This window comes from Akebia trifoliata, chromosome 12, assembly GCF_017979445.1.
Source record: "Akebia trifoliata isolate Shusen 1 chromosome 12, ASM1797944v1, whole genome shotgun sequence".
NCBI classification, from domain to species: domain Eukaryota; kingdom Viridiplantae; phylum Streptophyta; class Magnoliopsida; order Ranunculales; family Lardizabalaceae; genus Akebia; species Akebia trifoliata.
In genome coordinates, this window is record NC_141386.1 from 11,692,737 (window position 1) to 11,715,126 (window position 22,390).

General features: G+C 32.1%; 1 pseudogene; it reads left to right on the forward strand.

The window, feature by feature from the left end:
* Window positions 1-1,669: 1,669 nt before the first annotated feature.
* Window positions 1,670-21,535, forward strand: LOC147388895 (protein RER1A pseudogene; annotated as a pseudogene).
* The last annotated feature ends 855 nt before the right edge of the window (window positions 21,536-22,390 follow it).

The window sequence follows — 22,390 nt, forward strand, 5'->3', positions numbered from 1 at the left end:
GGGATTCTCTTGGGAGTGGACGTAGGCACAGTTGCTGAACCACTATAATTGCATGTCTTATGTTTCTCTCTAATTTCCTTATCTTCATGCAAATATGAACGTATATCATGATTGATTATTGCATGCATAAATCTTTTGTTCCATGGATGATTTGGTGAATGCTTCAATAGAACGAATTCATTAAAAATTCAGCCACACTTAAGTGTTCACATTTAGAAAAAATTTTAATTAGTCCTATTCACCCCCCTCTAGGTCTATACATTGTCAAAGCCTGTAATTTCATAATGTGAATTGATTTATCAAATCAACTCTCGCAATTCCTTCAACTCATTTGATTACCTCCAAGCTTCTTGTATTATGGTTACTAATCGTATCTGCTTATATTCTTTCTATGTATTATCATTTATGCTCCAATTGGATTTTGCTAGACTTTGTTTATTTAAGTTTCAATTTTATTTATTTGATTATTCATTTATTTAAAATATTATATTTTTACAGGTATTTAGGATGATAAAGTTTTACGTCGTTTTTGTTGGAAGTAGACCTGGGATTTACACAGCGTGGGAAGAATGTTACAAGTATACAAATGGATATAGGGGTAATTATTTTAAAGCGTTTGCGACATTTGAAGAAGCCGAGAGACATTTTTTGGCTTACAATCAACTTCACTATGGAAACCCAACACAATTACCTGAAGAAAGTCAAGGGCAAAAGAAGAAGTCACAAATTCTTGAAGAAAGTCAAGGGCCAACAAAAGATCGTATAACTGCAAATGTCCGTTGTTTTATGTAATTTTTCTTTTTACTGTATTTATGGTTGTGTTAATGATGTATAAGTTTATCGAATAGAAGTTCATCTGATGTATAAATTTAGACTTGTAGATTTTTGAGCGACTACTTAATTTATTTTTGTGATATTTTTATTTCTCATATTATTTATTTGTAGCGTTTGGACTTGATGGCAGGTGATTGATAACATGACTATGATAAAATTTATCTCGTGGCTGAATTCCAATGGGATAACAAACTTGTTGATCTACTAAATTTTTTGCTGAACAATATGCTCCATATGAAGCAAGGCACGTCGTTGGTTTGTCCTTCATTGATTAATTAACACTTAAGTAGTGATAAAAAACTAATTGGTTACTTTTATTCCTTTTCACTTTCTGACCCTAAAGCAATTGAACACAACACCTCCTTTTATAAGGATTGAAAGTACCAAATTTTGAAAGTACTTCACTATATTTATAGAGAGATTTTGTAAGCTTCTAATTTTATATATTATAAACGAATCAATTATATTCCATTCAGATCAAGAAATACTTTTAACTATTTTGCATTTCCATCCAATCACCAAAATGATATAACAAGACATTTTTAAAATTCATGTATTCTCAATGAAGAAAAGATACAGAAAAAAGTAAAATATACAAGCTATCCAACTTTCTTTATCAACATTATTACACGATGGTTTTGGTTATAGTGTTATATTACATTGTATGTTTCCTGACTCCTCATAGGGCGACTGATCATGCTCCATGCACTTGTCTCAAAATCTTTTAAATACATCAACCTTGCCTTTTGGGAAGAGACAGCACCCATCAGGAGTTGACAGAGCCCATAATCCAAATGATTTCCAAAATAAAAATAACAATTCCAGTGCATGCTAAATGGAACTTGTGCTTGCAAGTCTTGCAAGCAAGTCGAGGAAGGCTGTTGTTAGTAGTGTGGATGGGGCACTCTTCAACACCCTCAAATTCCTTATCAAAGTTGTTTTTCCATGTTTGTATAGCTTCAACTAAGGCTCCATTCTGCAATTCACATTAGCAAATCACTGTTGTTAGTAGTGTGGATGGGGCATTTTTTTGAGATGATGATGATAGTATATGTCCTTAGGAAAAATGATTTTTCTTGTATCCAGTACAATAAAGAAACACAATTCACATACAAGAGTGTCATTCATGACCATCATACGTACATGGCAACCACCAAAAGCTTTTTCACACCCAAGTTTCAAAAATATAGAACTTCAATCACATATTGGTTTTGGCCTAGAAATTGAAAGCAATCTAAAGCTACTCAAACTGATCTCTCAAAACCATTAAAGAGGTTGTTTCAAAAGAATAGGATATCCTTATCTGTGGCTTTTTATTCCAACTATGTAATGAAAGAAAGCTGATGATTGACTAAAAAAGAAAAATAGTGATGACCCTGAATGCAGCTTGTAGTTGATATAAGATAAGTAGATAATGTACTGATAATATGCTCAAGATAGATTTTTCTTAAATTTGAACGTCGACACTACATTTTGAGAGAGAGAGAGAGAGCTTAATTTTATTGATGCAATTCAAATGGAAGTATCTTAAAGCAAATGTAGAAGACATATCTAATGCCAAATGAAAATAATGACACAAAAGGTAGCCATCACACATAAAAAGCTGTCATTCATCATTAAGATTCTACCTCACTAAGATGAATTTGATCCATCATCTGAACTGTTTTATGAGCAGAAGAAAAAAAAATGTTGTTTATCAGCACAAATGTATAGAAAATCTGAAATGATTATAAGTCTAAAGAAAAAATCACATACTATGATATTCAAACGCCTGTATAACAAAGTACCAGTGCCAGTGGGACACAATATGTCAGCAGGGATACAAGAAGGATACAGCTTGAATACTTTGTCAAAAGTAACAAAAATTATACATCAATGTCAAATTAATGTTCTAGCCTTATAAGAAGAAAAATAAAAAAGAGTTACTTTATGATAACCAGCAAGGTTTGCACCAACAAATGCCCTCAGTGATAACCACAAACTATCTGTCATAACATCTCTATGAAAATCTCATAACCATTCGTTTCTGCTGCAATCAAAATCAACAAGCCTTAAGTCATATTTAACGAAGTGTAAGCTACATCGTTAGGTGTAAAGCTTAGACCCAAAGCTCACCACAACAATAGAGTTCCAAGAAACATATTTGCTACTTGTAAAAACATGTAGTACATAAGGTATGAGTTGCAATGCACATACTATGGAGATCATTCACATGCACAGTCCTAACTACCATAGAAGTCTACTTGAAATTGAAAAGCAAGACCATTCAAATAACCATCCCTTCAAGTCAACTTCCACCAGTGTAATCATTCAACACAGTTTCTAGGTGGGCTCACAAGCAGGAATACAAGTGGGGAGGAAGTGTAGAATGCCTTGTTAAAAAAAACTTGGTTTTGTTACATCTAGGTAGTATAGTCTTTTAATACATTTATTTTTAGTATAGGTCATAATTCCACATCTAGTATAAGAAAATGTCCAATTGTCTAAAAGAATATAGTAAAGGCACAAAACTTAAGTGCATTACTGAAACCTTACAAAATTCCAAATAGTGGAAGAATTATATATCAAAACATACTTGATCCTTATCTCCTTCAATGTCCATCCATTGGCACTGTTGCAGCCCCTTCAATTTCTTGGTCTAAATCTTGTACTTCTTCGTTAACTGAAAATAATAAATAAAGAAAAAAAATCTTATGTCATATTTCAATAGATATAAATGCATATTATCTTACAAACATTAATTTAATTACCTTCGATACATCCAATCCGCCTTCTGTTTGGATTTTCAGGACAAATTCGCTTGTCATGCCCAAGTTTTTGACATAATGCACACTTCCTTTTTTTTCTGTTGGGCCAACTCGACACTGGTTTTCAATCTACCAACATACTGAACCTTTTCTTTTTTCTTCTCATCCTTCTTCCTACTTTTTGTTTGTGAGACATTTGGATCCAAAAGTAACAAATCCATTTGGTCATTACTGCTTTTCTTATCTCTATTATCAGATGTATCAACTGTAAGTTTCATTTCTCCAATTTTTTTGGATGTTTCATTTAAGTCATCCAAAAAGATTTTGTATCCCTCAATTGAAGTTCCTGCAATACAAGTCAATCTAGTAGCCTGTTGACATAAATAGCTAATTCTCATTGCATTTGACTATTCATTCTCATTGTCCATTGTATGTGAACCCGTGATTCTGAATTTACGATTGACTTCTTGTCTCCATCTTTCGAGAATATAGTGGGATGGTATAATATCAATGTCATGACGAGCAAAAACCTTTAACAAATGTCGACAAAGTATTCCAAGAAATTCAAATTTTTTGCATTCATAGATACCTTCGCATGTTTTCAAATTAAACTCGACTATGAACTCCTCAGGTACATCATATTTACTTTTCACCACATACAATTTATATCCATTCTCGATTTCTCGTTCTTCTTCAATTCTAAATTGAATCACTTTGACCCATTCTTGCTTAAATTTCTCAAATACATTTTTGGTGTATGATTTTGCTGTGTGCTTTAAAAGTAACTCATCCTTATTAACACGTTGAAACTTATGTTCTGAAATAAAATCTTCTTTACTCTTTGTATTACATTCCTTTGCAATGCTTACTCATGCTTAACAATAAATTCGGTGAGATTTGACCTTGAAGTAACGAACCCATCAAAAAAGGCATTAATACTTTCACTACGACTAGTGGTATTCATACCAACAAAAAACGTTTGACGATTATAGACTGGCACCCACGACTCTCTTATTTCAAATAATTATTGAAGCCATTCGTTGTGCTCAAATCTATTTTCCACGATTACTGACTTCCATTACTTTTCAAAGTCCTTAACCGTATATGTCGACCATATACAATTTCTCATTTTACCTTTGAAGTTAGTATCTTGAGAGTATATATGAGATAATTTCTCAGCAAACTTCTTCTCGATATGCCAAATACAAAGACGATGATAGGTGTTAGGAAATACTTTGACAATTACATTCCACATTGCTAAATCTTGATCTATGATTATAGATATTGGATGACGTCCTCCCATTACTTTTAACCAGGTCTCAAACAACCATATGAATGTTACCTTTGTCTCATCTTGTAGAACAACACCCCCAAATTATATTGACTGAAGGTGATGATTTACTCCAGTAAATGGGGCAAACGACATATTATACTTGTTTGTCCGATAAGTTGTGTCAAATGATACCACATCCCCAAAATATTCATATGCCATTCGTGATTGAGAATCAACCCAAAAAAAGTTAACTGCCCTACATTCATCATCGCATTGTATCGCATAAATAAATTATGGATTTTCGGCTTACTTCTTCTTAAAATAGTTCAATATTGATTGTGCATCACCCCATTCTAGCTTCATGTGTCTAACATCTCTCAAATGATTGTAACAATCTCTGTTATCGAAACCGATCGTGTCCCCACCCAAAATTGAAGACACTTTCCCAACTGACATATTTTCTCTATGGAATGCTTCGACTAAATTCTTAGTTACTTTTGGCATGGTTCGGTTTGACCTCATTTTCATTCTCCTAGCTAGTGTAACTACCTTGTGATTATGGTCATCCTTAAAAATTGATACTTTCTATCTAGTGGTCCATCTATCATTTAAAATACACATAGTTGCGTTACAATCACATTTAACAGTGGAACAACTTCTTTTTTTCTCGATTTCATTTTCTTCTTCTACCTTCTTTGGTTGAAATTTACCTTCATGTGAGCAAACGTATGTTATTCTAGTTGGCTCATCTGAATCCCGTCATGACTTAGTAGTGGTTCGAGTTCAAATCTAAAATCCTATCGACGTCCATAATCTTCATAATACTTTTGAGCTTTTTCACTTGAGTCAGACAACATCCCTACATAAGGTGCTTTTATATCTTCAATGTCTTTGTTAGGACTCTGATAATCAATATATTCATCACTATCTACTTCGACCATCGACGATCCCACAATGTCATCAATAGGTATTCCTTCATCTTTGTCAGTACTAATCTTATCCATGATAGATTGCAATAATTGATAAAAAACTAATAAACTTCAAATGATTCAATTTTAACATTTTACTATTTCTTACAATAGTCAGTCGTATATGTTACCTACAAATTCTTCCAATTCACGATCAATTATAACATAAACTATCTTTAGAGAAACCAAGGATCATAAACAACATCACCTATTTTACTACCAAACATTCATTTACTCAATATATCTAACATCCAATTATTTTCTTAAGAATCGATAAAAAATCAAGAAGGCTTAACATTATCTTTCAAGTTAAGTCAAACAAATGAATTCCTTCAGGTCCAATTATTTTCCTAAGAATCGAGAAAAAATCAAGAGAGTGGAATTCATTTGTTTCTTTATCTATGACTTTTATTTTCGATTTTATTGCACTGAAATGTTTATGAATAGAAACTATAAAAGTAACCTTAAGGGTTTAGATTTTTGCCAGACCATTTCGTGATTACATTCTTACCAGATAAGCTAATTGGACAATTTTAAAAAAAAATTCATTTGTTGTTCAATGTGAAAGTTTATGATAGTATGTTCGGTTTGAGGACATAACTCTACACTCTTAGTAGATGAAACAGTCTTGTCTCATCACCATATCAGACGAGTCAACTTGGCTTCTACAATAGACGAGATGAGATACCAGATTTTAAAACCATACATGAACATGAAAGATGGCATCCAAATACAGATCAACAAATAATTTTCTAAGAAAAGAGATCAAATAATTGGTCCATCACCATCACTGGCTTCAGATGAACACAAGGTTCTATCCCTTAGACATAGTTTTCCATATCTTCCATTACAATCTTGATAGAAAAAATATATAAGGCCTCATTTACTATTGATAAAAAAAATGTGTTACAGGTACAACCACTGGACAAGAACTTATTCAACGAAAAAAAAATCCAATTATATTCCTAACAATCGAGAAAAACCCAGTTATATGCCACTCGAACAACTCGTTTAAGTTTAAAAAAAAAAAACCCAAATCATTTAAGTTTCAAGTTCAACAACTACAAAAAATTAAAAATAAAAAAACCAATCGATTTTTGTAAGACTCGAGAGTGAAAGAATTACCCTTTCGATCGAACTTGAGAGATATTGACGACGACGACAACGAGAGAGGGTTGAGAGAGATTGATGGCGACGGCAACGGCGAGAGAACTGGTCGATCATTCTCTCTGACGAAGGTTCCAAAACTTTTGAACAGACAGTCATTCAAATTAGATCTTGAGAGAGAGAGAGAAAGCTATTTAGGTTACAGGGAGCTTTCGAAGAAGAGAAGGTGTTTAGGTTATAGGGAGCCTTCGAAAAGGAGAGGGCTTTGTTTAATGAAAAGGGATTTAAAACAAAAAAAACAAATTTTGAGGGAGCCGGTTGTAATTAAATGCATTTTTCTTTTAAAACCGTAAAAATTCCGTTGAACCGTTGGATGCGTGGAGATCTAACGGTTGGAAAAACTTGGCACGGAACTTGTTAAACTTTAGGGCTGCTGAACCGCTCCCATATATATATATTGACAATAAAAAAATTAATATTTCGGCCCTTAAAGGGCCGAATTTATTTTATATTATAATATTTTAATTTTCAGCCCTCTAAGGACCAAAATTTTGTGCACCAAATTTTTTTAATTTAAAATCAAACTTTCAACTTTTTAAGGGTCAAATTTTTAGTTTTTAATTTAAATTATATTTTTATCTTTTTGACCATTATTTAATCATTTTTTCCCACTATTATTTAGTCGATGAATTATGTATATATATACATATCTCATACTCTTATTCTTTCACAATTCTCACTATTTTGATTTTCTCATAATTCTCATTATTTTATTCTCTCACAGTTACATCGAAGATGTCTTCAAGAGCAATTATTTGTTGATATGGAGATTATGTTAAATGTATCACATATATTGGTAGAAATACACGACTTTTATTAATTTCATAAAAAATTACACATGCAGAATTAAAAACTCTTATTATTTCAATGTATGATATTCAACGACAATTTTCAATAAGGTCAATTATCAATTTAGATAATGAAAAAATTTTAATTAATATTTTTTATCAAATAACTTTGGAATATATATTAAATTATAATCAAAATTCTCAAAGTATAATTATTTTTGTGATACAACATGAAAATTTTGTAACATATTAATCAAATTATGGTCAAGGTGACTTAACTCATTAAATCAATATCAAAATACTGATATAAACCATATTATCGCATACAGTACAACTCAACATAATGCTGTAACACAAAATAGTTCTGATAGGGTTGTAGATGAATTTGTTGATTACAATTTAAGTTCGTCATCCAACGATAATAAAAATATATTCAATATTTATATTAATAAAAATTTTAATTATGTAATTGAATTAAAGAAAAATATAATTTCTTTAGCTATTATAAATAATTTTAAAATAAAATATGTTAATAATAATAATAATAATAATAATAATAAGTTATAATTAAATGCAATGTTCCAAACTGTTATTGGCGTATATATGTAAAAATATTTGTAAATGGTGATTTATTTACTATACATAAATTTAACACAACATTCACATGTATGGGTATTGTAGATACGTGATTCTCGATTACGAATACTACTTCTATTAAGGTTGGAGTTGCCACCATTCATATTTGTAAAAGGGTATGAATGGTCACCCGATGTTCATTTTTAAAAAAAGTGTCATTTTTTGCATTTAGTGACTTTGAATGGATAAAGTACCAATCAACTTGAGAATGGGATAAGCAGCTCGATTGGAGAAAAGAGAAGGTGTTAGGCACCCTTTTCTCCCCATCAAGTGGTGGTAACCTCAACTCAACTCTATCATTTTTGGATAAAAAAATGTAAAATAAAATAAAGTGTCACGTGTCGATAACTTGTACCATAAGTAGGAATTTACTATCAACTTTAGCTTATAAGGATCATCTCATCGAAGGAGATGATCCTAATGGGCATTAGTCTTGGAAATAACACATATTTGAAAAGTGTTGGCTTTGGTTACGGGTCCATTCTTATGAGTCGAGAAAAACCTGAATATTGGCTATCACAAAACGTTGTGAAGGATTAAAATTGTTTGATTTTGAAAGTGGTTACAACCCTATACTTTCAACCGAACTAAAGTCTGATCTACCAGAGATAGGAGATGGAGAACATCACATCTTAGAAGCTTTCTAAAATAAAATAAAAAGAAGGAGAGAGGGAATTAGAAGAGGGTATGGAGAGGGGAGTGAGAGGGGGTGTATTCCTTTGACCCACCTTGAGACCATAACTTGATCTTCTTTTATTTCCTTCTTCTTATTCATCTATGTCTTTTTCTTTGAGTCCTTAGTAAAATATGAGATCTTATATTTTTAGAAGATTAATGTAAGAGAATGAGAGTGAAGTAGAAGACAGCTGAGAGAGGATTTTTTTAGTCTAATGCTTTGTTTGGAAAAGTTGTTTGTACAATTGCTGATGCTGAATTAAGTTGTTGAAGCTGAGAGAAAGTTGTTGTTGCTGTTGCTGAAGCAACTTGTTAAATTGAGTAGATTATTTGGTAACATACTGTCTAATTGTGCTGTTAAGATGTTGAACTGTTTGGTAACCTACTGTCTAGAAATTGCTTGATGAAATTAAAAATAATATTAAAAAATAGATTATTTATCTGATATAAGTAATAATATGTTAACAATAAGTATAAATATAGAATTTAATATTAAAAATAAAAAATAAAAATTCAATTTCATTTTTTATGTACTGACATATTTAATGTCTATCAAATAAATAATAAATAATTAAATAAAATTTTACATCATGTATATATAGCATTATAAATTTGTTGAGTAATCTCATCTCGTACAATATTCATATCAGCAACCAATTCATCATCAACTTCATTTGGTGTCATATTAGATGTGCCTCCTCTATCAATGTCAACATTTTCATCCTCATATTATATAAACCAACTATCAGTAACTGATAGTTGTCGGATGAAATTATATAAGGCCATGCACACACATACAATACGTATCTGAGTCACAAAAGAGTATGAAGCTTTCATTTTCAAAATTGAGAATCGTTTCTTCAATATACCAAAACAACGCTCAATAACGTTTCTACAAGAAGAGTGATAATAATTGGACCACTCCTCCTTCGTTCTTGGCCGATTTCCTCTACAAAAATCATGAATATGATACCATGTATTACGATATAGTGCTAGATATGTTCGCATATTTTGATAACCTACATCAACCATGTAATATTTTCCTAAGACAATTAAAATATTTTTTTCAATAAATTTAAATTACTTTAATAAATTTAAAAAATATCAAAAATAAGAAAATAAAATAACGTTTCATTACCAGTAGGAGGATGTAGGAAATTCAAACTCGGATCGCTAAGTGCAAATTAAAAGACTCATCAATCGTGTGTCGAACCTTTCCATCCAACCAAAACAAAAGTGAACTGCATGTCAAATAAACAAATAACCAATATATTTTGTGTATATTCAGTCTTTTTTCCTGATTGAAATGGTATTTGTTTGTCAAATGGTATAACTGCAGGTATATAAGTCCCATCAATTGCACCCACGCAATCTTATTTCATTTAAAAATAAACATTAAACAATTATTATGTTATTAATTATATTAATTCAAATATTAAATAATTAATTACCTTAAACCATAAAAAATATCGTCGATCTGCTAATATTTTTGGTAGTGTGACGCTCAAGTCAAGTACTTTTATTAAGTCATGGGCAAAACTATATAATGCTTGCAACACGTGATGAAAATATTAGCTTATCGTTCTACTAGAATGTTGGAATCTATCCTGATTATTTCTATTCCTAACTTTATACCCAATTATATATAAAAAAATTACAATTTGTTCTTCAACTCTCACCGTTCTACTATTTTGAAGTAATCCTTTATCTCTCATAAAATAACATAATCTATTGAAGACATACTTATCCATACAAAAATTGTTTTAATAAGGTACTGGATTGTCTGAATTAAGTATTTCTCTGACATATGAATCACTAGAAAGTAGTGAAGTTCGACATGGTTGCTTCATGCGTCGATTCCTTGTACGGTAGTAATGCCACATTAAAATAAAAAAGAAAATTTTCTTCTTTGTGTTATCATCCATCTGTTATTACATATATGCAAATCACATGATTATAAACATATAACAATTCATAATCATCTAATCATATAGAGTTTAAATGAAAAATAAAAAAAAGTTAAACACAAATATTTCTACCAATCATAACGTAAAATTATTAAGTAAAAAATGAATTTAACAATTTAATAAACTAAAATAATATATTCTAACAATTATGATAATAAAAATAAATAAATAAATAATATCACTATTCTATTGTAGCATTTAATAAAAGTTGTAATCATAAATCTACCCTATCATCAGAAGATTGTTTATCACGAAATCCCATAAGCCTCTTCAAACTTCATTTTAACCCATTCTGATGCAGACATGTGATCAATATCCATCAATCCAAAAAAAATCTTCTTGTTAGAAGACTCTTTGAATAATTTATCAACTAAAAACATACATACTAGTCTACACCGATCCATATCATAGAAAGTACTCAACAGATTGATGCATGAGATAATAGAAGTGTCTTTCTTTCCGTTTTACGTCATTCCTTATTTTTTTTAAATCTGCCTTTATACTATCAGCCATCACACAAAGTATTCTATGGACTTCAACATCGTTTATTTTTGCATTTCTTTTCACATTCACACTTGTGGTAAAAGAGGGGTCAAACTCACTCGGTCTCTAAACATCTTCTAGGTATCTCTTCAATAGATTTTTCAACTGGATCAATTGAAGTATTTGGTGTTGACCCTTCATTCACATCATCAATATCTACATTCAAATCATCGAGAGAAACACGACTATCTTGCATGATTGAAGAAGATGTCTCGATTGGGGTCATACAATATTTTTCAGTTGCAACGGTCCTACCAAATATTTGGTCTAGTTCATCTTTGTACTTTAATGCCTTATATCGAAATTAATTGGAATGTTTATTTAACTGATAAAAGATATAAAACATAATCAGAAAAAAAATTAACTAACTCATTTAACTTCAATTATCATATGAAAAAAAAATTACCAAAACATATGACTTCCATTGTTCATCAATTGCTTCAAAGGATCTCGTATTTACATCCCATCATAATCTAGATTTCATCATAAGATTCTTCCATGCTTTCCATATATCCTTCATGTAATCCCAACGATGCTTGTATTGAACTTTAGTGTAAGATTTTTTTGACTTTTCTTCAAAGATAGTTATAAAATAATCATGTCCTTTTGAGGTTATACCCTCTCCTTCTTTACCATACTTTTGAACTATTTTAACATAACATTTCACCCAAATTTTTTGTATTACCGAATCCCAATATGCCTTTACTGATGGTTGACTAGACATTATCTTGATAAAAATTACAAAAGTAAAATTTAAATTTAAAAAAAAAATTAAAAAAAAGTAATATATTAATCTACACACAAATTTGTCTATGCATCAACATGACTAAGTTTTTGTTCAACTTACTTGTAGACATGTCACCAAGCACTCTAATTAAAAAACTACTACAACTCAATAGTATTATTTAAACACCAAGTTCTTTATTTATTACTAAGGTTTGCCTCAAATTACAATCTCAATAGAATAAAATATTATAACACTCATTCAAACAATTTCAATAGGTTTTTACAATTAAAAATAAAAGACTCGTATAAAATCTTAAACCTAAAACAAAAGAATCTGAGAAAAAAAATGAGGGCTTCTATTAGCACCCCAACTTTTACTTATTCTCAACCATTCACCTATTTTCTTTATTTATTACTAAGGTTTGTTTCTAATTACAATCTCAACATAATAAAATATTATAGCAATTATTCAAACGATTTTAATAATTTTTTACAATTAAAAAAAAGGTTCATATAAAATCTTAAACCTACAAAAAGGATTCTAAGAAAAAATAAATTGAGATAATAAAAACATGAGTCTTGTTAACATGCACACGATAACAAAATCCTAAAAACATATATGAACACACTTAGATTTCTTAGGGAATATCTTCACATCTCAATGGTTCGTTAGACACTACAATTTTTCAAGGAAAATTAAAGAACACAAAAGTGTTCACTTTTAAAAATAGAGAGCTTCTATTGCCACACCAACTTTTATTAAGAAAAATACAAGATGGGTGTTAATTCCTTATTGATATCATAGGAATGGTGGTGTTTTTAGTAAAAGTTGTCGAGACAATAGAGTTTTTTTAAAAATAACATTATTATTAGTCTTAAAGGTACTTTGATAATTTCCATTAAACAAATGGTTGAGATGAGTGAATAGTCCTAAGGATTTTCAAAAAATTGTAGATCTAAACTAATTCCTAAAAAATAAGAACTCAACTTTGGAAAATTTTAATTTCTCCACTTGTCTCAATCACACTTTAACAGAAATAATATTGTTTTTCAATACCCAATTTGATTCGATAAATATCTAAACCGTCATGTAAGATCTTTCTCGATTTAACGGTTGTGATGTCAAGAAAAAAAATATGCATAGTACATATCAGCCATGTCTAATCCAACCACTATCACTCTCTCATGTAGAAAAGTTCATTCACTCTCTCATTTAGAAAAGTTCATTTATTTATTTATTTCCATCCAACTACTTACTCTCTCTCATTCAAAAAAGTTTATTTATTTATTTATTTCCAGCCCACTCACTCTCTTTCATTTAGAAAAGTTAAAGTTAATTAATTAATTTATTTCCATCCAACCACTCACTCTCTGTCATTCAGAAAAGTTAAACTCTCATTGATTAAAGAAGTGTCAGATCCCAGAGATCTTGTCTCACTAACAATAATGAGCCAAATTGAAATGCACTTACACAATGAAAGCAATCATACGAAGGAAATGTTGAATAACGAGGTAATTGGAGTCATAGTATTATTGACATCAAATGATGTAAGTGCTCTATTAAATCTTATTTGAAATTATTTTTTAGAGTTTGAAAAGTTTGAGCCTCGTTTATCGGACTCAAGCTTATCGTAGCTATACTTTTCGAGTTGGGATGTAACACCTCGTGTTTTTAACTCGTATCTCGAAGAGATCAGATATTATTTATTCGAGGAATATTCTAAAAAGAAAACTTAGAGTAAAGTGTCCAGATTATGCTATGTTCATTTTTATTGAAAATCGACTACGCCATTAGTTTCAAAACGATCGAAATATATACTATAGCCTATAAGCAAGTTTGAATTCAAGTTCAGATGAAAAAATTTACAAATCCTTGAATTTTGTGTTGAGCGGGACCTAAAATAGAAAATTTTCGTTAGAGGGAGAATCATCAAGATTCGACCACACCATTAGGATCGTAAGAAAAAATTATTCAAAATGGTATAGTCGTTTGTCATTTTTCGAGTCCGAATAGTTAAGTTATGATCGAAACTAGAAATGATGGAAAAATTATAAATATGCCTTCAAATTTTTATAAAAGAAAGCAAACTTTCTTTCATTCTCATTTGTTTCCCTCTTCTTTAAAGAACCCAAATATCAATTTTTTCTCAAACCTAGGATTCTCCTCTCTTCACCTCAAGATTCGTTGAGAAGGAAGGACCGTTGAACCTCGACAAAGAAGACAAAGTTGTCGGCTACGACGATAGCTATAACCTTACCCTACTTGTTAACCCATTTACGTTCCTTTTTCTCACCCTCCATAAAAAATCAGCGAGTAAATTAGGGTATCATCAAACTAGGAGCTTTACCTTGTTAGTAGAGACTCATATTCTAGTGTAGAAGTAAAGGAGAGTGCCGTTGTCGAGGGAGTTGCAAACCCTAGCATACTTTGCATCAAACTCAACCCAAGATCGACTCTTTTACCACCAACCTTGATTATTGTGCGAGTTTATCATGTTCGACGTCCACAAACCAAGTAAGGGACTTCCAATTCCTATTAGTAACTTTAGATTTCTAAAATATGCATTTAGGGATTTTGTTAAAAATGGGTTGTAGTTGTAAATCGTAGAAAGTTTTGGTTTAATTTTTAAATTCATGGTAGAAGTAGTTATTTTGATGTGTTTTATCAAGTTTTAACAACAAACTCGTGAGTGGGTCGAATGATTCGAAGAGTGGAAGAAAAATTCGAAAGAAGGATCAAAAACTCGAAAGTTCAAGTGATGATTTAGTGCTGTCGGTGGGAAGGGTCGGTGCCACTGACAGAATGAGGCTTCTACCACCGATGAAATCAAGAATCGCGAGAAAATTTTATACTGTCGGCAAGAGGCATCGTTCCCACCGACAGAATCCTGGTTTTGCCACTGACAGTCACCGATAGAAACATTTCTCATCAGAATTGACTTCTGTCTTTTGCCTTGACCTCCCCATTGCCTATATTTTATTTCCCACCCTTCATTTCATTAAAAACATATAAGTAAATGTCACTTTAAGTTCTTTAATGAAATTAAGGTTTTACCCCCCATTTCGGAATAATGGGGATGATTTCAAGATCCAATCCTCAAAGGATCAAAATATGAATTTTAGTTTCAAGAACAAAACGTAAGTTTCGACGTTTTTGACAAATTTTCAAAAGTTAATATCTTTCATGTTATTTTGAATTAGACTATAAAAAATTATATGTTGTCGAATCTCGTGCTCAAGAATTTTATTTTTAAAAACCTGTTTTCAATTTCAAGAACTTTAAAAATTTGAGGTTCAGACACTTAGCCAAATTTTCACCAGCTTTTACCATTTTGGCTAGCTTAGGTGCCGTGAAATCACGGGACCTCGTTTTGAATAAACCTTGATGATTTTCGATGGAAAGACCAAAAATGACTTTGAAATATTGAAAATGAATGGTTTGATTTGAAAAGATGAAAAGTGAAAATGTCGAGAGAATGGAAAATGGATGAATCGGTAAAATGTCAGAGTCACACCCGATGGGTGATGTCTGCATCTTACATTGTATGTTGCATGTAGGTTGGTGAAAGGATATCCAGATTATTAATAAAAGGGTTGCATGTTTCTTTACGATTATGTTAGCGCATGCGCTGAGTACTATTATTTATTTTTAGGCCGAGGGGGCCACAGTTGCATGATAAGAACTGGATATCCATTCTCAACCCTGTTCTGTTAATTTCTATTTTATTTTTAAATGAAATATATATATATATGTAGCTATTTTGTGAGCTGTTAAAGGGTCTGTGAATGCCTGAAGGGATAGTGCGTCACATCATCCGGAGGGGTGCACTATCCTGGGATGTACGGTAGGGACCACCAAGCTCATACGTGGTATGAGACGCGTATGAGAGTGGAGTCACAACTGGAATTTAGGTCCATTTCTTTCTTATCTTTACTAGTGAACGTGTATTGTAAAGGTGGTCGTATACGAGTGGAGTGTTATTTTGGGAATCACATGCACGCCTGATAGGCATAGACGAAGATGATTAGTCAGTGATCACTGACAATCTAGTAGTAGTCGAACGTTCTGACACATCAAAAAGAGACCCATTGCTTATGGTCATGTCAAACGGTCCGCCTGAACTGAATAAATGGTCATCAGTGTGGTAAGTGCAGCGACCGACCACAAAATCAAGAACTAAAAGCTAGATTTACGTTATAACATCATGTCCCGACTGAGAGCGTTCCAGTCGTGAATCCCAAAGCTCAAATTCCATTACTCCACCACTTGTATTATGTAACTGTTGTTATATTTCGAATTATAAACTGAAAAACATGTCTATTATTTCAATGTTGTCAACTGTATTTGCATAAAATTGAAAATGTATAATGGGTATGGATGATTGATGCTATGGGTAACTTTTGAACTGTTTAGTTGCTCATCCCTGATTATATGTACCAGTTAATCGTAGTTTCAATTGTAAAACTTGCATGTTTTGAAATAATGCAGTATGATTATTCGATCACGTTAGGTGAGGTTATTAGTAGGAATTGTTCATGGACTTACTGAGTAACGATTGTTACTCACCCATTCCTTCCATTTTTTTTTAGTTGCAGAGCTTGTGCTTGGTGAGGCGAGGGTTGAGCCACCAATCGAGGAGCATCTGGTTGGTTAGATCGACGACCAGTGTCCATTACCCGGTGAGCATTGGGATTACTTCCCTTAGGAGTTTGTTCGTCCTAGGAGGTGTACATAGTGTTTTGGGACGAGTGATAGGGCTATGTTAGAGTGAGGATAAATTTTTGTAATCCTATAAATTTTACCATTTTGCGCCACTCTGATCTCATCTTATGCCGTTCGTAACTCATTCTCTTCCATACCTTGTATGTTTTTGTCACATGTTATATACATGATTTGCTTGGTTATTATTTTATCAGGTCTGAGTTCCGTGGAACGTTAACATAAACAGAAGAGACCATGTCGAAATTTTGAGGTGTCACCTAGTGCCTCGATGTGACCTTGGGATTTGTGTTAGCGTTCGGTGGGGCACTACATGGGATTTGTAGGAACTTATTAAAATCCTACTTGAACTATTATTCTATGGTCCACAAAGTTGGAGTTTCATTTCTCAGACTAGAACTTACTAGAGCCACGTTTATCAGGTTTGGGTTTGTAGGAACTTATTAAAATCCTACTTTAACTCGCATTTTATGATTCAAAAGTTGGAGTCTTGTTTCTCATACTCAAACTTGCCGGAGCCACGTTTCTTGGGCTTGGGTTTGCAGGAACTTATTTAAAACTTACTTTAACTTGCATTCAATGATTCAAAAAGTTGGAGTCTCATTTATCGGACTCGAACTTACTAGAGTCATGCTTGTCGGGTTAAGGTTTGAAAAAACTTATTAAAACCCTACTTTAAATCACATTCTCTGATTCAAAAAGTAGGAGTCTCGTTTTTCGGGCTGAACTTACTGAAACCATGCTTCTCGGGCTAAGATTTGTAAGAACTTATTAAAATCCTATTTTAACTCATATTTTATGATTCATCAGTTGAAGTCTCGTTTCTTAGACTAGAACTCATTGAAGCCACGCTTCTTGGGCTTAAGTTAGTTAGAGCCTCAGTATTATCTAGCTTAAAGATTGAGAGATTGGGCATTTATTGGCTTATCATGCATCTGGATTCATAATAGCATTGGGCTTTATTAGACTTTTAGACTTTTAAGTAAGATTTTCTTTTTTGATTATGTGATTAAGAATAAAAACTTTAAAATCACAATGACTTTCAAAAATGCCCCTAGTTTTGTAGACACCCCATTTTTACACTTGCCTGATTAATCAACTCGTCAACCTGATCGCAACGGTTCCCAATGATGGATGTTTATTCCAATGCTTTATTTTGTTACCAGATATGTTTCAGAAATCCGGATGAGGTATCTCAAACTGACAAAACCTTATAAACCACGCTACGCTAGGAAAATACGACCCCAGAAACATAGAAATTATCATCTTGCAGACCAAAAAAAAGCTTCACGATAAAAATCACTAAAAATGATCAAATTATCAAAATACCCCTAACATCAAAACAACCCTAAAGCCTACGTTACGATTAAGAAAACTCATTCAAAAACATAAAATTACAAATCGAAACCAAATAAATCATTTTGCCAATTTTCACAGAATTTGACAAAATTATGAAAATGCCCTTCATAAAGTTCATGATCATTTCATATAAAAACTTCATAAATGACAAAAACCAACATTCCCATTGAATTCCTTATGAAAAACTGATTCCAAAACATCCTGGAACATTGAAAAATGACTTAAAATGTAAAATATCCTCTTCGAGGGGAAAAAGATAATTTCACAATTTTAATAATTAAATTTTTTGAAATTAATAAATAAAACATTAAATAATGTAAAGTGAAACATTAATAAAATTAATTTAAAAATTTGAAGAAAAAAATCATCAATCACGTTTTCAGGCAAAATTGTTGATGGTTGCCAAGATATTTATTTAAGGACCCCTCCATCTGGGCGCCTAAAGAATTAATCATATAATAAAAGAGGGTTTTCCAAAAATTAAAGTCAATCAAGTAAGACTAAGTCAATCTTAAAGTCAATCAAGTAAGGCTAAAGTCAAGATATTAAAAGTCAACCAAGAAAGACTAAAGTCAAAGTATTAAGGTCAATATCATAAGACTAAAATCAAAACCCTAAAGACTAAGTCAATCTCATAAAACTAAAGTCAAAACCCTAATTAAAATCCTAAAAGAAATCCTAATCAAACCCTAATTCTTCTAAAAACAACTTTATAAATAGGAGCCTCCACACCCTATTTTTGTATCAAAGAAAAAATCCTAGAAAAAGTAGGTCAAGAAGCCTCCATAACCTTTCCAAAACCCTAATTTTGAAGTCCCAACTCCTTACCTAACACCCATGTTTCAATTTTAGCTAGAAAAACACCCAGAAGGCCTTCAAAAACACCTCAAAATTCATAACAAATTCAAAGAATCCTGATCCAACAAAGAGATACCTTGCCTCAGAGATTAGAAATCAAATCCGGAGACAGAACGAAGCAAGGAGTACGGTACAAGGAGTATTTTCATCAGATCTGAGGGAATAGGACCTTTGCGTATTGAAGGTAAAATTTCTGTTATTTTTTTATCTAAGTTTTGTCATTAGCAATGTAGTCTTATTTGGGATAAGTAGAGACCGGCTTTGGTCGGGCGGGGTTGGTGCCTAACACCTTCCAACCCCGTAATGTGATCCCCGGATTCAGTTTTTCTGTAGTAGATTAGTTTTTTATCCGTTTAGAGTCAGTATTCGGTTCCTAGACCGTAATAACTAGGTGGCGGCTCCCAAACCTCAAGGGTCAAAAGTGGATTCGCGCACCCCGCAGATCGAGGGTGCTTTCAGTGGCGACTCCACTGGGGACATTGAGGATCAAACTTGGAAAACCCCAAGTATGGGAACATTGCCCATGACCTAGTTTTTATTTTTATTTGATTCTATTTAATTTTTAGTTAGTTTTTCTTTATTGTTCGTTTATCGTTTTTTTTATATATTGGTGGGTCCAATCATTAATTTCGGTTCAATTTTGGGTACTTTAATCTAGCATATTATTATTTTTATATAGTTCAATCGAGAGTCACTTAGGGTGACTTTAAGTAATAATACTAAATTTTAATAGATAATTTTGTTGAGGGTGGAATAATGATCATTGAGGATGGAATAATGAAACGAAAGGGATTTTTTTAAAGTTATTATTCCTTTTGGGGTATGTCGATCCGCTTTTGGATAATAAAAGATATTTTTTTCTTAAAGAAACATGTTTGATAATGTTTTTTTTTTTTTTTTTAAAGAATTTTTTTGTTTTTATTAGTTGTTTGTTTTTCGCTTATTACTTAGGTGTTCAAATTTTTTTTAGTAGGCAAGACATGTGGCCCATTGACAGCATATAGAAAGAATTAAAAAATATATATATATATATATATTTTTTTTTTTTTGAGTTTCTGCCAACAGTAGCTTTTGGTGGTGTGTCCCTAGTTCAAATCAACTTAAACTGTTAAACCCAATGATTTCAATGGGGTGCTGTTAGTAGAAAAGCCTTTTATTTATTTCTTTTTCAGCCCTTTTAAAATAGTTTTTTTTAAAGAATCCATCTTCTTCTCCATTCAACTCTGTCAGTCTCACTAGAAACTTACGAACTCCATTCCTCAAGGGTTCCAAACCCGTATTTTGGTTTGTGAAACTCGAACGATCTAGAGCTTGGTCGTTTAAGTTTGCTTTCACCCTCAAACCATCTTCTTAATCGGTTTTCAGCCATGTTCATCATGTTTTCAACAGAAACCGATCGGCCTGTTCTCTCAATCCAGTCGAACATTCCATTCTAATCGGTTTTAAGGCCATTAATGTTTGAAGAAAATTTCTGATCTCATCTAATTTATAGACGAGAGGAACAAAACCATGGAATCATGAGCCATTGATGGTGGTGTAAACCAAAACCAAGGAGGACTCGATTCCTCATCGAGTTTCATAACTGATTGGACCTATTCTATTACACAGCGATACCAATATCTTCTCGATAAATCAACCCCACACGTTCTGAGACGTTGGATCTCATTTGTAGCCATCGCCATCATCTACATCATTCGTGTCTACTTCATTCAAGGCTTCTACATCATCTTGTACAGTCTCGGGATTTACATCCTCAACCTTTTGATTGCTTTCCTATCTCCTCAGGTTGATCCAGAGATTCAAGAACTTGTTAATGGGACTACACTTCCTACAAGGGGATCTGATGAGTTTCGCCCCTTTGTTCGTCGTCTCCCCGAATTCAAATTCTGGTATTCGATCACAAAAGTGTTCTGTATTGCTTTTGTATGACATTTTTCAGTGTATTTGATGTGCCTGTGTTTTGGCCGATACTCTTCTTTTACTGGATGGTGCTGTTCTTCCTCACAATGAAGAGACAGATATTGCATATGATCAAATACAAATATGTACCCTTCTCCCTAGGCAAACAGCGTTACACCGGAAAGAAAGTTGTGTCCAGGGATGAAATTTCTTCATAGATATTGGAATTTTAGGATCTATGGGGGTCTGGTGGGAGCGAAAGTTTCATTGAAATTTGGTTTCTTCATCATGGGAAAATTTTCAGATTTTCTCTGAGGCAAACTCCCTAGGATTGATTCATAGTAAAGATGTGGCCGGGCTAGATAGGTGGTTGGATGTCCTTTTCTTTCTCTTCTCTTTTTTTTTTCCCTTCATTTTTGTTTTTTTATTCCACATCACATGTTTGAGCAATGCAATGCTGTTTAAAAAAAAACATTTAAAATAAATAAATAAATAATAGGCGAAGGGAAGGACTACTTACAGCTTATACATGACTACTAGGAGATTTTTTGTTGTCACACCAAGACACCATCGAGATTTATTTGGCATGGGAAATATTGGTGGTTTTGTTTTAATTTTTTTTATATAGTTTAAAAAAAAATGTGTTCTTTTAAGTTTTTTTAAAAAAAAATAAAAAAATAATAATAAAAAAAAAAGATTTTTATTGCTTGATAAAAGTCGATTTGTTTTCTAAAATGTTTTTTTTTTTTTTTTTATTTTATTTTCTTTTTCTCTCTTTCTATTTGTTTAAAGATCATCGTAACCTCTCATCACAACGATTGTCACTTCATTCTTAATTCAATATCCTCAGAAATATCAATTTGGCTAGGGTCACCCCAAAATAACCCTTGATTGGACTGTATAAAAAAAAAATATATATATATATATCCAGATTAGATTGCATGTTTGATTCAATAATCGAACCCGATTTCATGATTGCTTATCTAACGTGCCATAATATTGATTGATAGATGTGTTTGACATGACTGTTTTAATCTTAATTGCGATATAATGTGTTTTGTATTCCTTGATTAATATTCACGTGGTATTAATTTTATGATGATTTAATTGGAACCGTGGACCCATGTGTTTGAAAAAGGCCCCGGGCACACCCCACCTATTTTTCACACACCACGTGCACGTTTACTGTTTTGCACACTTACACGTCCCATATAGCCAACGTGGCACTAA